The sequence below is a fragment of the Tursiops truncatus genome, chromosome 5 (assembly GCF_011762595.2).
Source record: "Tursiops truncatus isolate mTurTru1 chromosome 5, mTurTru1.mat.Y, whole genome shotgun sequence".
In the NCBI taxonomy this organism is placed as follows: domain Eukaryota; kingdom Metazoa; phylum Chordata; class Mammalia; order Artiodactyla; family Delphinidae; genus Tursiops; species Tursiops truncatus.
Window position 1 is genome coordinate 40567068 of NC_047038.1, and position 16987 is coordinate 40584054.

Genomic DNA, 16987 nt, shown 5'->3' on the forward strand with positions numbered 1-16987 from the left:
AGATATTCAACAGCATGCCAAAGGTCCCACAAAGAGCAGACAGAGGATCCAAGATTTGTAGTCCAGGAACAAATACAAAGTCATTCTTATTCTTTCCAGAATGCCACACTACTCTTTACTGCCCTATTTTCCCTTTAAAATGACTTGGCTTTTTCATATTAGATCCATCCTGTCCAAGCCAAAAAAGGAGAGGGAATACTTAGCAAAATATATTTAATTACAGAAAAAGAATAAATGTAACAAGTGTTGAATTGACTCAATTTTCTTTGGTTGTCTTTGTCTTCTGTAAGTAGATGGAGAAAGGAAGGGGAATAGAACACAGGGCAGATAAGAGCCCTCTGATATTGCTGGGGAAGGTTTTGTTTATTTTGAAAGATTCTTCAGGGATTCAGACATGTGTAGGCCAGATCAACCTGAAACTCATGTTTCATGGAGTTGATTCCTTATGAACCATAAAACAGTTTTCACTTGTCCCTAGTGTTATTTGTAGAAATATGTATCAGAGAGATCAGAAATGATTATATATTCTCTTTTCAAAGGGCCCCAATAAGCAGTCTGTTAGATTTCTTGATTAGGGTGGCATATTCAGTTATGTTTTAAGTTCCTGCCTGTTGGGGCTGCCTTCATGCAAAGTTTTGCACAAGTTTAACTTTTCAGCTAGAACATAGAAGTATTTGTGTTGTTTCAGGGATCTGATTTAAACTTTCTATAACTTCAATGTGTTGAGTTAAGTTTGTCATACTTATTTGTGAAATCTTTTCTGACACCTTGTTACAATTAATCTACACCCCCAATTGCAACCTGAGTCCTAAGAGAAAAGTCTGAATCATTTGTCCTGAGCCACCTGTGACATATCCTGCTCTTTCATACAAAAGCCCCATTTCTCAAGGCTCAAAGATGCCAAATTCTAAAACAAAAGCCCCCAATTAGGGCAAATCCTCAGCCACGAGAAGGACAGAGGTAGAAAAGAGAAACATTGCGTTATAAAGCTTTAGCTCATAGAAAATTTAACCTTCTCTTTCATTCGCCAGCCTTGCATGCAGGCTTTTTTATTTCCAATTAACACACCAGTAAGGCAAGGCAAGAGAATGAATGAGCCTGGCTAGACCCCTCACCAAAGGCAACTCTCTTTCCATGTTCCACGGGACAACTTGTGAGATGTCCCTACCAGGTGTTTGAGCAGAGAGAAATTGTCTGCGCAATGTGAGGGCCGAACCATCATATCTCCTCAATAGCAGTGTCAAACGGAGGTTAAATCTGAAGACTACAGGCAAGTCATCCTCATGTCAGAAACAGAAGGAACCCTGGACACTCCACATCTCAGCTCCTTTTGTTACACAGGGGGGATACTGAGGCCCACAGAGGTGAAATGACATGATCGAGCTATCTCAGCTCCCTAGCAACAGAGCCATGCCTGAATGCAAGCACTTCTTTCTCCTTTAGGAAAAAGCTTTTGGTTGAGGGTTAGTTCCTACTTGTGACTGATTGTTGATGTGGCCTCTGGTAGTTTCCAGCTCTCTCTGAGCCCAGGTTTCCTTGTCTGTGAGATGGGGAGAGTAATATTTACCCCTATGGAACTGGTGGGAGCATCAGGGGAGCAGTAATATATATTCCATAATATACCCTTCAGATGTCTGACATTCTACTTTGTAAGATAATAGAAAATATATATTGGTCTCTGCTCCTGCCACAGAGTTCCTAAAACCCTTGTAATTTCCTAAGTGATAAGAGCACTAGGAGCATGTTTTATTTTAGTATTTGGTCTTTGAACCCAATTCTTGATACCAAATTCTTAAATTCTCTTGGAATTTTCTGGGTTAAAGGAATAATGTCTTTTGTTCTAATGATGCAACTCTGGGTGGGCTCCTGGTTGGGGCCTGGTCACCAGAAAGACCAAGCCATGATTAGAAGCTTGAAATTCTCAGTTCAACACCATCCCTCATTCTCCAGAGAAGAGAGAGGGGCTGGAAATGAAGTTAATGGTTGATCATGCCTATGTGATGAAGCCTCCATAAAAATCCCAAAAATATAAAGTTCAGGGAGCTTCTGGGCTGGTGAACACCTGAATGTTCATGCCTGGAGAGAGCATAGAAGCAACCTGCCCTTTCCCACATCCTTGCCCATTTTGTTATTCATCTGTATCCTTTATCATATCCATTTGGTTATTCATCTGTATCTTCCATTTGGTTATTCATCTGTATCCTTTATCATATCCTTTTATAATAAACTGGTAAACAGTAAGCAATTGTGTTCCTGAGTTCTGTGAACTGAGCTAGCAAACTAGTCAAACCCAAGTAGGGGGTCAGGGGACCTCTGATGTATAACCACCTGTCAGAAGCACAGGTGACAGCCTAGACTTGCAGAGCTGGGTGGGGCCGTCTTGTGGGACCAAGCCCTTAACTTATGGGATCTGACCCTATTTCCAGGTAGATAGTGTCAGAATTGAGTTAAATTGTAGGACACCCAGCTGATATCACAGAAAATTACTTAGTGGGGGGAAACCTCCCGCACATCTCATGTCAGAAGTGTTGTGAGTATGGTAGCAGGTGGGAGTAAAAGAAATACATAGGAGGAAGACTGAGTTTTTCCCAACATATACTTAAAATTATGTTGGTCTGCTTATGGCTCTATTTGCCCCATTAATCTAAGAGAGTCTCAGAAAAAGACCTATACCTGACCTATACCTTGTTCCTCTTTGTGTCCCTATATCTGGCACAGGGGAAGTCAAATATCTGATGAGTGAAAACTCAATTAAATGACATGCGTAACTTGCCTAGCACAGTGTCTGGTACCTAGAAGTCACTCCATATGTCTCCCAGTTCTTCAATTCCAACTTCAGACCCATGGCTCTTTGCACTGTACTATTCTGATATCCACATGGGAAATTCAATCTGTGTAATTGTCCAGGAGCTCTTTTAACAGTGTAAGAATAAGTTTATATTTAGTCTAGAATTAGTAAGTATTTAATATAGACAAATCTAGCATATTCTTTTAATTTATTAGCATTCAAAATAGATCAATCTAACTTACATGTTTTGAAATTACTTAACATTATTTTCTATCTTAACCATAATAAATAAGCATTGCCCTCCTCCAACTCATCCCCACAAAGGGTTCTTTCCTGCTAAGGCTATCTCTGTCTGCTCTGCCCCTCCTTCAATCCAACTCCAATGCCACCTTAAAGATTCCAGTTAAGCTGACCACCTAAATCCTCCAGGTCAGATTGATTTTCACAGAATTTCTATAGGAGTTTTAGTTTATGTCCTACAATCTCCAAATCTTTATACATTCATTATGCCTTTCTTTAGATCCTACTCAGGTCAGTTCACCTAGGTCTCATCTATCAAGCCAGCTTCTAAGTTATTCCAAGTCAAAGAAGATTCTTCCTTCGCTTCTTTTAATCCCTTAGGCTCAGAATCGCAAATAGGTTCCATCCTATGAAACAACTCTAATCAATTGGTAGGAACTACCTGGGACTCCAAGATTAAAAAAATCCAGGCTTAGCAGGAAAATGCAGTGAAATAAGTGTCCTGACTCCTCTTCCTAAGTGGTATCTGGCCTAGAACTAATTACATAGCTTGTGAATCAAGCATTAAGTCTAGGCTTACTATAACCTCCAAGTCTGGGAGACAGCCCTTATCTCTCTCTCTCTCTCACACACACACACACACACACACACACACACACATACACACAAACACAAAAGCCTCAGAATTGGTTCATTCTACAAAAGGATGGTCCAAAAATTAAATCTCCTGTTTTACAGATTAAGAAACTGAGATAGAGAATCCTTAAATAGATGGCAAAGACATCCAGATGTAATCAGAAGTCAAGAATATAACTATACTATATCACTTATATGTGGAATCTAAAAAATAGGACAAATGAACTTATTTGATAGACACAAATAGACACAGACTCACAGACATAGAAAACAAATTTATGGTTACCAAAGAGGAAGAGCAGAGTAGGGATAAAATGGTAGTATCAGATTAACAGATGCACACTACTATACATAAAATAGATAAACAACAAGGATTAACTGTATAGCACAGGGAAGTATAATCAAAATCTTGTAACAAACTAAAATGGGAAAGATTTGAGAAAAGGTTATAGCTATATACATATATATGTATAACCAAATTGCTTTCCTGTACACCTGAAACTAACATAATAATGTAAATAAACTATACTTCAAAAATAAATAATTTTTAAAAAGAGTATAACTCAATCACTGTCATTATCCCTCAGCAATCCAGGTAGGAGCAATATTCCAAAGACAGGCAGGGGAGTCTATTAGAATCTGAAGTACCTGGTTTTTATCTAGTTAACCACCAACCTTGGGAGCTTAAAAAAATCATGAGACTTTTTTTTTTTTCTTTAGAGCAACATGGCAAGAATATCAATTGGGAGAATCAAGCCCCTCAGAGCTTCTCATCTTACCACACCAGATTTCTAACAGATTCCCCTCTTCATCCTGACCATGAATGCCTTGGTCAGCTTCCTACCAGAAAAAAAACAAGCAAGGAGAAAAAAAAGCAGGAAAAGCTCACACTCCTACAAGTAGAAATTTAAGCTGCTCTGAGTGTGTGCTAAGTGAGTGAGCACAGTGACAGAGCACCAGGATGCAAAGCCTCGTGGCTCCATCCCAGACCTTGGGACAAGCAGAAATTCATGCATCCTGCCCAAATGCCCAGGTGCTTCACTCTCTGGATGAGACATTCCATCTCTCCATGATGAAGTGCTTGCTCTCCGGGGAGCCCCCAGCTCTGTCCTGCACATAACTAGACACACTTCGTTTCCAGTTCTCAGTTTAGCTAGTGCAACAGTTTATACTTTGTGAGAAATCGAAATATGTAAAAATAGATTTAAAATAAATTATTTCCTAAATAACTCAAAAGAAAAAATGTCCCAAATAAAGGCACTTCTAACTATTCCTCGATTCCATTTTTCCTCCAAAGGACAAAAGGGATTAACTCTAGCTACCCTAAAAGGGAGTTACTCAAGATGCTCAATTAATGGGTGAATTGAAACTAAACACACTTATTATTGATCTCAGTTCCAGGCACTGTGTCAAGAAGTTTACAAATATCCTTTTATTTAACCTTCATGACAATCCCATGAGATACTTATTACCCCCATTTTACAGTTGAGGGACCAGACTGAGGGAGGTGAGTGACTTGCCCCTGGTCACACACCAAGACTAGACTAGGGTAAGGGAAGAGAGGCACCTAAGTGCAAAAATTTAAGGAAGCACTCACTCTCAGGCTTGTACAAGTGTGAGTGCCACCTTAAATTTAGGTTCTGGGAGCCTCCCTTGCCTCACCCTAACCATATCACCTATGAGCAACATAACAGTGGTACATCTGGGATTCAAACTCAGACCCATCTGGTTCCAAAGCCCTCCCTCATACCACCCATCCTGTTGTAGAGATGAGCAACTCTACCCATGACACTTTGTTCCAAAACACAAGTCTCTGCACAAGCATGCTTGAGAGCTGAGATCACCTAAAGGCAGTTGGAGCCACAGGAGCCCAGTAGAGTAGCACAGGGGTATGGCAGGTACACACCTACACCAACCCTCAATCATGTTGTAATCACAGGGTGACCCAATATACTAAAAGGAAAAACTATTTTGTAAATATCCTCTGTATGAAACATGAGAGTACAAGCAATCTGCTCTATTTTATACGTACGCTAGTGATCAATTTGTTCTGGGACAGAGAATACAGTGCATATTTTTCATCAGTGTAAAAACCAAAGTTCTGATTAAACCCCATGACCAATTCCCCAGCCCAGGCTCTACCTTGCTCATGGCTTAAGCCATAAAACTTCTAATTTCTCACTAGGGGTGGAATAAAACATGTTTCTTGAGAGCAGTAAGCTGGATGGCCATGGAGCTCACCAACATTTCTATGGGCTGGAAAGAGGAGAATAGCTCAGGCTTTTACCTTGTAGAAAGCACTCTTCCCTGACCTGTGGGGAGGATGTGTGGGAATTCTAAAATGTCTGCATTTGTCAGAATTACCCCTAATTATGAGAGATATTACCACAAATGATTCTTTTCCCTTGTCGGCTACGATTTCCCATTGTAATTTTCATTTTCATCTGAAAAGCATTTTTACCAAACATAAAATGGTATATTTAGTTTGAAAATGAGTAACAGCCAGGTGTTGGACATGTGACCTGCCCATCCTAACTGAGTTGGTCTAATATGCACCTGTCAAAAGCCACTGAGCTGAAGATGGTAAGAGGCTGTGAAGAGATAGTTAACAGGGTTCATGAGGGGAAACAAATGTCTTGATATATCACACAATGGAGAAAGGATTCTAACAACAAAATGCCAAAGATGTAGCCTGGCAAAAATCGACAGAAATTTGGCCCTTAAACTTCTAACGCTGTTTTTAGCTTAGTCTAAGAAAACAATGAAATCATGTTATTTCAGTTAGGGTTTCCATCCCAAGTATCGTATTTTCATCTTCCCCAGTGAAGGAACAGAGAATGGTGGAGCTTGCCCTGTATGTAAGGTGATGTTTTGTCACTTTAATTCTTAAAGATTTGTTAGAGCCTTGAAGCTTCTGGCATCTCCTGGGAGCTGGTTAGAAATGCAGACCCTTGTTCCCTGCTCCAGACCTACTAAGTCAGAAACTGCATTTTAACAATATCCTCAGGTGATCTGTGAGCATGTTAAAGTCAGGGAAGCACTGTGTTAATTCCAACTCTGATTGGGGACGAAGAGCAAAGAGATATTAAAAATAACAATCATCGTCATTCCCACTGATGGTGTGATTACAATGTGCTAAGCAGTGCCACTGCTAGTTCTTCTCCACATATGGTCATTGATTCTCAACAGTAACCCTGAAAGGAATGCATTACTTATCCCCATTTTACAGATGAGAAAACTGACACTCAGAAAAGTTAATAACTTCTCAAAAGTCACTATTTAATAAATGGCAGAGCCAAGATTCTATCTCAAGTCTCTCTGGTACAAAAACCAGTGTCTTGCTCACTGAGTTTTTGGGTGTGTACAGGATGCATTCATTTATTCAGCAAATATTAATGAAGCACCAATAAACTCAGACACTGTGTTAGGTATTAGAGACACAAAAATCAAAGATACTGAGCTTTATATGTTTTCTAATACTCAGAATAGCACAGGCTTCGGATCATACAGATCAAGGGGTGCATCCTGCCTCTGTCATCATGTCAGCCTCTACAGGTCTGTTCCATCACCTATAGAATTATAGAAAATTAGAGTTACTTTTTAGGATGATTGGGAAGAGTAATTAAGACAATGTATATTAAATGGCAATCACATGTTTATCACATATAAGCTCAAAAGTAATAGCTATGATCATTGATACCATTTGTTTATGATAAAAGATTTTTAATCTTTTAAACCATTACAAAAAATGGGCATAAGTCCATATCCTTCACAAACCCACTCTCTTCTCAAGGTGAAGTCATTTTCATAGTGGTCCTCCTTAAAGAGAATAATGGATTAGGAACTCCAAGAAGAAGGGACAGACATTGCAAATGTCACCTGGTGATGTAGCAGCAAGGAAGGTTTGGGGAAACCCAGTGTCAGGCTAAGTGTGGAGAGGGGAGCATCTCCGCTTCACTGCTGGTGGAGCCTCGGGCCCTAGGCCTTCAGCAACAGATCAAGTGGCCCTTGCACAGCTGTCACCTCCCAGAGATAGAAAACTCAACTTACTGACATTATCACAAGAGGGGCGAGGGTTGGGGGGAATCTTTTTCCAACAGTTATTGGATGTGACTCTGCCGATGAACACTTTACTAGACATGTCTGAAATGGGAAACTAGCAGTCACTTGCTGACAGTTCTGGTATCTTCTTTCTATAGCTTCCTCAGCAAAAAACAAGCAAAAATAACTTAACCTTAGAAATAAGAAAAGCAGCTTCCAGGAAGTAGCTTCTTTTTCCTTCCTTGGCATGATTTCCAGATGCATGTGTACTAAACCCTGTGTAGGCATCTCTCTGCCTTATGAACATTCACAGTTTTCAGGGCTCCCCCAAAGCAAGTTCCAAGAGGCTCTGATGTTTTCTTTAGAATCAATGTTCAAACAAATATTATGGCCTCTGGAGTCACACTGACTGTAACTCTCATTAACTATGTGACCTTGAACAACTTATCTACTTCTCTGTGCCTCAGTTTCACCATCTATAAAATGAGGATAATAACAGTATCTAATAATAGCAGGATTCTCAAGAAGCTAAGAAACATGACACAAATGTAGAGACAAATGTAGAAACAAATGTCAAAGCTTTTTCTAACTCATTAAAGCAGGGGGCCAACAGGTTGGTAAAAATTGTTCATAGAACATCTGAGGGACTGAGATTTTATAGGCACTAGAGAAAGAACATCAGAATAAGATTGCTAGATTAGATATAAGACTGGTTAATGTCCTACAGGCAATAAATTCATAACCTTTGGGGTTATCTTTTCCACTAGACAGAAAACATTTGCATCTCTACCAGACCAAACCTACACGCTGACTGGTAACTTGAAGAGTCTGGGCCCTATTCAATAAATAGTAAGTGAAACAAAGGTACCCCTCTAGAGATGCACCATCAAATATAGTAGCCACTAGCCTCATATGGCTATTTAAATTTAAGTTAGTTAAAAATAAATAAAATTAAAAATTCATTTTCTCAGTAGTCACATTTTAAGGGATCCATAGCCAGAGGCAGCAAGTGGCTGCTGTGTGGCAGAGGGTAGAAGAGAGCATTTCCATCATAGCTGAATGCTCAGTGGATAACACTGCTCTAGAGGACTCTTGGGTGCTGAAACAAATTACTACACATTTAGTGGCTTAAAACAACACAAATCTATTATCTCACAGTTCTGTAAGTCAGAACTCTGGCTTAACTCAATTGGTTTCTCTGATCTAGGTTTCCCAAGGCCAAAGTCAACGTGTTAATCAGCTGGACTCTTAAGGGGAGGCTGTGAGAAGACTATGCCTTCAAGCTCCATTAGGTTGCATGTAGGACTGAGATCTCTGTTCCCTTGCTTGCTGTCAGCAGGGGCTTGTCTTGCTCCTAGAAACTGCATCCCTTCTCCTGCTTTCCATGTGTCCCCTCTAGCAACGTAGGTCAAATCCCTTTCACCCCTCCAATGTCTCTGACTCCCCTTCTACTGCATCTCTGAGACTGATAACAGCTGGAGAAGGTTCTCTTCAATGATCAGTTTGTGCCCATGTGGACAGACCAATATGCTCTCCCTATCTTAAATTCTATAACCTCAACAACATCTGCAAAGTCCTTTTTACCACATAACAGGACCAGTTCACAGGATCCAGAGATTAGAGTGTGGACATCTTTGGGGAGCCATTGTCCTACCTACCATAAGAGGGCTCATTATACAACATTGAGCTACCATATGATCCTGCAATCCCACTTCTGAGCGTATATCCAGAGAAAATCATAATTTGAAAAGATACATGTGCCCCAAGGTTCATTTCAGCACTATTTATAATAGCCAAAACATGGAAACAACCTAAAAGTTAATCAACAGATGAATTGATGAATAAGACTGTGAGTGTGTGTGTGGGGGGGGTGTATGTATAGTGGAATATTACTCAGCCGTAAAAAAGGATGAAATAATACCATTTGCAGCAACATGGACAGACCTAGAGATTATTATACTAAATGAAGTAAGCCAGACAGAGAAAGACAAATATCATATGATATCGCTTATATGTGGAATCTAAAAAAAAAAATGATACAAATGAACTTATATACAAAAAAGAAATAGACCCACGGACATAAAAAACAAACTTATGGTTACCAAATGGGAAAGTGGGGAGCAGGGATAAATTAGGAGTTTAGGATTAACATATACACACTACTATATATAAAATAGATAAACAACAAGGACCTACTGTATAGCACAGGGAACTATACTCAATATTTTGGAATAACCTATAAGGGCAAAAACTAAAGAAGAATATATATATATATGCATAACTGAATCACTTTGTATACACCTAAAAGTAATGTATACACCTAAAAGTATACACCTAAAAGTAATGTATACACCTAAAAGTATACACCTAAAAGTAATGCAACATTGTAAATCAACTATACTTTACTTTTTTTAAAAAGTGGCCAGCCAAAAAAAAAAAAAAAAAAAAAGATTAAACCCATGTGCTACACATAGAGAAGGCTCAGAATGCCTTCAGTCTTGGTGAAGGAACAAATGTGGCTGTGTTGACAAACAGTAGTCCTGCCTCCTGTGAGATGGAGGAAGAAAGGACCATCACCTCCCCTCTCCACCCAGCCCTTTTCACCTGCAATTCAGGTGCAGATGGACAGATGGCACCCAAACCCATAGAGGCCCAATGATGACCACTCAGGTTCAGCAGCACCCTCCCTTGATAAGCAGTCTGTCTCAAGTGAAATATTTCTCCTTTCTTCCCATGGGGCAGAAGGAAAATGGGAGCATACTAGAGTGTGAGCCAGAGAGGACAGAGGGAATGGAGGCTGATGGAATAATGCTTGTGGGTTTCCTGTCATGGAAGCCAAAAGTCCATTGCAGGTTTAAAGTCATTCTCTCTGTAGCCTTCTGTGGTTTAAAATAAACATAAAAGGGAAGATTGTTATTGGCCTCTTGTTAAAAGCTGAACTCCAGGTCTTCAGATCTTGATCTTGTCTTGTTTATAAAGCCTTTCCTGGCTCTCAAGGGGGCATTTTTGTCCCTCCCTCTTTTATGTCCCTGCTGCATCCCCAGGACTTCCAGTGGCAGCAATTCTGTCACGTCATTGTACTCATTTTTGTTGCAAGCACAGATCTCATGAGGGTCATGAATGCATGTATGCAGAAAACGTGATTTTCTTTTCTAGAATTCAATATAATTTCTATTCTGAGCCCCAGTTCCCACCATAAGTCTCATGTCAGTCAATATAGTGTTTCCCAACCCTCTCTGCCTGGCATCTTACATGCAGCTTAAGGCTGACATAGAACAAAGGTTATGGGAGCCATGTAGAGCTGGAAGGATGGCAGGACGGTCTTCAACTGCCACCTAACCATACCTTCTCAGATGGCACACGAGAAGCATCCAGGATGACCCTAAGTGATTGATTCCTGCAGGACACTCCTGGGTCCATCACATGCTCCACGCTGAAAGTGATTTTCTTCTAAGTCTGTGCTGTTCTGTGCACACAGAAGCATCTTGAAATTGGTCATCCATGCCGCTGTAAGACCCTTCAGAGCCATCGCAGACCCATCTGCCCAGGTATCCCATGTAGCCATTTATACTTGACTTTTCCTGGAAATATTCTCCCAGCATAGGTATACACATGCACACAACCCTCATCACCTCTTACTTCTCCAGTCAGGGTGCAGCCAGCTAAGCCTGCTTCCTCAGCCCAGAAAAGTGAGTGCACCCAGACTGGTCACATGGATAATCACTTAAAACTAATTACTCACTTGTGTCACAGAGATGGCCCCCAAACATCTGGTTCAGATCATTCTCTCCTCCTCCCCCCACCCTAGCCTGAAACGTTCTACCAAATGTTGCTGGAAAAAATACAACCTGTGCAGCATCACAGCTGGTCAATGACCCAACTCTGCAGGCTGACACTCGGGAAAAAATCTGCACCCGGCAGAGAAGATCTGATTTCAGTGTGGTCATTTTCCATGATTCAGGGTTGAGCTCTCCCACTTCCTCCCTCTCCATCACCCCAAGGGAAGAATTTCACCCTGAAATAAGACCCTAAACACTAAGAAACTGCCACCAGGGAGGCTGCCCCAAAAGTTTGTGATACAGGTAATTTACTATTTTCATGTGATCCCTCCAAGGCATCCTGCTCTATTCATTCATTTGTTTATTCAGTAAACCTTTATTAGTATTCCTAGTGCATGCCAAGCTAAGCCCAGGGTGACAAACAGTAAAAAATTCAGAAAAAGTCTGAAAGATCACCTATTACAACCCTCTCTTGCTATAGGGTAGTCCTGGAAAGGGCAGGTTAGCACCCACAGCTATACAGCTATTTTGTAGCATAGCCAGGACTAGCCGCTGGTGTTGCTGACCACTCATGCTCACACCCACGGAGAAACTGAGGCCTGAGGCTCACAAGCACAGCTGGCTGAGGTGGTCAGCTCAGCCCCTAAGACCAAGGAGAAAACATCAACTTTATTTTGTGCTGTCTGTTGTTGCTGCCATAGCAACTCCATTCATGCCAGAGATCCTGGTTATTAATCTGGTTGCTCTTCAAAGGAATTTTAAAATTTCCAGAACCTACAGGGCATCTACCATGCTGAGATTTGTCTATGACTTATCAGCCATTGTAACTTTGCTTCTTCCGATGAGATGGTATCTGCCCACTAGGAGAGGCTTGAAAAGTACCTCAATATTAGGGAAGCTTGTGCCTCTTGCCTTCATTGTAATTCTGTGTGGTTTCTCCAGACTCTCTTATGGCTCATCATGTCTACATCTATTTCCCCTCTGGACCTGGAGTGCTGACACTTATCACTGTCTTTGTTCACACTCACAACCCGTCTTCACACACTATTGCAACAATTTTCTAACTGCTGTCTTAGCTTCCATCCACCATTGGAATAATCTTTGTAAAATGCAAGTCTAATCAGGACCTTTGGCCACACACTCCAGTTAAATCATCCTCCTTATGGCTTTCTACAGCTAGAAATTTTGAAGAACTTTACTGGCAAGACCTTCCATGATCCTGCACAAACTGATCTTGCCAGCATCATCTCCCAACAGTCTCCATGTCCCTCCTCCCAGCCCTATGATCCAGTGAAATGAAATGCCATACCTTTGTAGGTAGCATTTTTTACACCATTCCACATACCAGAAAGCCTTCCTCCCACACCTCCACCTGGAAATCTCCAAGTCACCCTCACTCCATGCAACTGTCACCATGTTAACTATTCACCACTGCCCTAAGAAAGTGAATTTTGACTTCTTCTATTCCTTTGATATGATGCGTTTTTCTATCACATTGTGTATTCTTTGCTAAATTAAACTGAGAGTTTCTTATGGAACTAGGTGTTAAGAGCTAGGTGTTGTTCATCATTCACTACTTAGGTTCTTGGTACAATTATTTTAATAATAATGAAGAAGAAGAAGGACGAGGAGAAGAGGAAGAAGAAGAAGAAGAAGAAGAAGAAGAAGAAGAAGAAGAAGAAGAAGAAGAAGAAGAAGAAGAAGAAGAAGAAGAAGAAGAAGAAGAAGAAGAAGAAGAAGAAGAAGAAGAAGAAGAAGAAGAAGAAGGAGGAGGAGGAGGAGGAGGAGGAGGAGGAGGAGGAGGAGGAGGAGGAGGAGGAGAAGAAGAAGAAGAAGAAGAAGAAGAAGAAGAAGAAGAAGAAGAAGAAGAAGAAGAAGAAGAAGAAGAAGAAGAAGAAGAAGAAGAAGAAGAAGAAGAAGAAGAAGAGGAAGAAGAAGAGGAAGAAGAAGAAGAAGAAGAAGAAGAAGAAGAAGAAGAAGAAGAAGAAGAAGAAGAAGAAGAAGAAGAAGAAGAAGAAGAAGAAGAAGAAGAAAGAAGAAGGAGGAGAAAGAAGAAGAAGATAAAAAAGAAGAAGGAGATGGAGAAGACAGAGAGGAAGAAGAAGAAGAAGGATAAGAGGGGGAGGAGGAGAAGGAGGAGAAGGAAAAGAGAGGAAGAAGAAGAAGAAGAGGAGGAGGAGGAGGAGGAAGAAGAAGGAAGAAGAGGAGGAGGAGAAGAAGGAGTTTAAGGAGAAGAGGAAAGAGGAATGGAGGGGAGGAGGAGAAGAAGAAAGGGAAAACAGAAAGGGAAAAAAAAAAGCAGAGATGCCAGTAGCCAAAGCTCAGCTGTACTGTCTTCCCTTCATTTCCTACACTTACCCGCATCTGACAGTAGCATTGTGTATTCATTGGACCATTTCTTAACTTTGGTGTTCTCCATATGAAGGGGCTGGAGTGATATTTTCAGTGCAAGGCAAAATTTTTTTCCTGTACACTCCCATTAAAGCCATCAATAAATTAGATTAGTGGTTTTGACATTTTCTGCCTACTTGCTGACCTAAGCCTCTAAATAGAGCCACTACAGTCCTTTCTTACAGCCCATCTCAGTGTTTATAAGGTGGTAGAAGTTGTGGGACTTACCTGTCCCTGAGCCAAGGTCAGAGGGAGCAAAGCACAGCTTTATTAGATTTTGGAAAAGTTCCAATAGGAGGCTCTTTCTCACATATATATGTCATAGTTGGTAAAAATATTTTCCAGCAGCTTCTAACCCCGCTGAAAGGGGGTGGTGGCCAATAACCCTCACCTAATATATCACCATAAATCTTATTCCTATAGCCTTTTATTCCTTTCTCTTTTTCTCCATGGCTGGGCTGTATGAGGTCACTAGGAAATTGTTAGAATTTCCTTCCCCCAGGACCAAGGAACACACTTTATGTTTCAGTTCTTGCTACTCATATTCACTGTGGGAGGGGGTTGGGGGTTTATGTCAGTGTTTCTGATTCTACCAGAAACAGAGGCTTCTACAACCAGGGGTACCTTAAAAAATCATCTAACCAAGTTTCTCACTTTACAGTGGAGGAAGCGGGGAGGTCTACAGGGGAATAAGCTCTCTGCTGTCATTAACCTGAAGTAAAATTTAAAAAGCATCAGAGAGCTGATACCCACCTGGTTTTGCTCCCTCTGGGCACCAGAATATTGACTGAAATAGACAACTCTATTCACAGATCTCAGGAATGTCTACAGAATAATACCTGTGGAGATTTTAAACTCAGGACCTTATGACGTTAATTCAAAAGCCTTGACTCTAAAACAAAACTAGCTGCATTTTTCTAGAGTGTTAATCTGAGCTTGTATTTCTACAAAAATAATCAGCTTCTAGTTCTTGCTAAGAGATGGATGAAAAGTCTTGAGGTACAAAAAGTAAGGAAAGGCTCCCTGCTCTGGTCTGCTCTGGATTCTTCATTTTCTCTCAAACAATGTTAACCCTCTTAGGACCCCACGCGGTTCTCCTCCCCTGGGATTACCACTTCTGTTCCTGAGTGGAGGTCATATTTTCAGCTTCAGCTTGGTCTTTTCTCTGAGCTTCTTTGCTATACCAATAAAAGACTAGTTTTATGTTTGACAATTTTTGTGCTGATGGGGCAGGAGAGGTGGGTGTCCAATATACAAATGGATTTGCTCCATTGGCTGGAAGCAGGGTGATTTGATATTTCCTGTGTAATATTAATAAACACTCTCCCTAAGTGGAACAGGTCAGGGTTTTTCCTGCTTAACCATTTCATGACTCTATTCCATGGATGACACTGACAGGGAGTACTGAGTCCTTGGGGAGCTGTTGGGAATTTTTTTTTAATACCGCTCAATCTGATGCAGTAACTTTCCAGAAAATAATTTACCTAAATTAAAAGAGTGAATTTTCCCTGGACAGTGCTCTAGCCCCCAAGCTTAATGAAATTTGGTCCGAAAAACATTCGATCTACTATTACGCTCACAAGGCACTGAGCTAAAACTTAGCACTATTATTTCATTTAATTCTCACAACCACCCTATGAAATGGATACTGTTATCATTACTATCTTATAAAGATGCTAAGAATGAAAGAAGTTAAGCTGTGCAATATTATACACATGTTAATAGGAAGAATTAGATCCATCTTGGTGCTACAGCCAAAGTGGAGTATTTATCATTGAACCAAAATGCTCAGGCATCCATAGTAATGGACAGTGTGATACTTTAGTTTTTGCAAAGATGAGAGAATCTATGCTTCAAATATAAGCCAGGTTTCTTAGAAAGCCCTCTTCCCTGAATACCATTCAAGTACCATCCTCTTCAGAATTGACCTGTAACATCATGAATCCTTTCACTTCAACTATCTCTAAGTGTTTTGTCTTCAGTCTTCCAAAGTCTCAACACTTTAGCAAGTTCATTTCTTGGCAAAGCTGGAGAGGACAGTAGACTGTATCAAACCCAAGGGTTTACCTATTAAGGTGAAGGGGAGATCATGACTTGAGTGACTGAGTAGGAGTTAGATCCTGAATAAAGAGATTCATGTCAGAAAACTCAGCTGAGTGTTTTAAAGTCTGAGATACAAACATGTGAACCCACTTTGCCTTTTTCATATACCCTTGTGTTTAAGTGCACCATAGTTTTGTGGTTCACACTCTCTAATTATTCTCAATACCAGTTCTTTATATCTTGTCTAACTGATTCCATACTTCAGATATATTTTATTCTCCTATTGTTGGGTAGAGTGTTCTGTAGTTGTCTGTTAGATCTAGCTGATTTATAGTGTTGTTCAAGTCTTCTATTTCCTTGTGGATCTTCTTTCTAAAGTCCTTTTCATTATTCCAAGTGGAGTATAGAAGTCTCCAACTATTATTGTTGACTTGCTTATATCTTCCTTCCATTCTGTCAGTTTTTGCTTCATGTGTTTTGGGCTCTATTGTTAGGTTTACTTTACATGCACCCAATACTCATGGCAGCATTATTTACAATAGCCAAGATATGGAAGCAACATAAGCGCCCATCAATAGAAGAATGGCTAAAGAAGATATGGGGTATATATATAATATTCCATTATATATAATAGAATATTACTGAGTCATAAAAATGATGAAATTCTGCCATTTGCAACAATGTGATTTGACCTAGAGAGTATTACACTTGGTGAAATAAGTCACACAGAGAAAGACCCTATGTTATTACTTATATGTGGAATCTAAAAGATAAAACAAACAAATGTAATGTATAGAAAAAAAAATGGAAACAGACTCACAGATATAGAAAACAAATTAGTAGTTACCAGTGGGGAGAGGGAAGAGAGGAGGAGCAAGATAGAGGTATGAGATTAAGAGACAGAAACTACTATGTATAAAATAAATAAGCAACAAGGATATATTGTACAGCACAGGAAAATATAGCAAATTATTTTGTAAAATTTTTAAATGGAGTATAATCTATGAAAATATTGAATCACTATGTTGTACACCTGAAACTAATATAATATTGTAAATCAACTATGCAT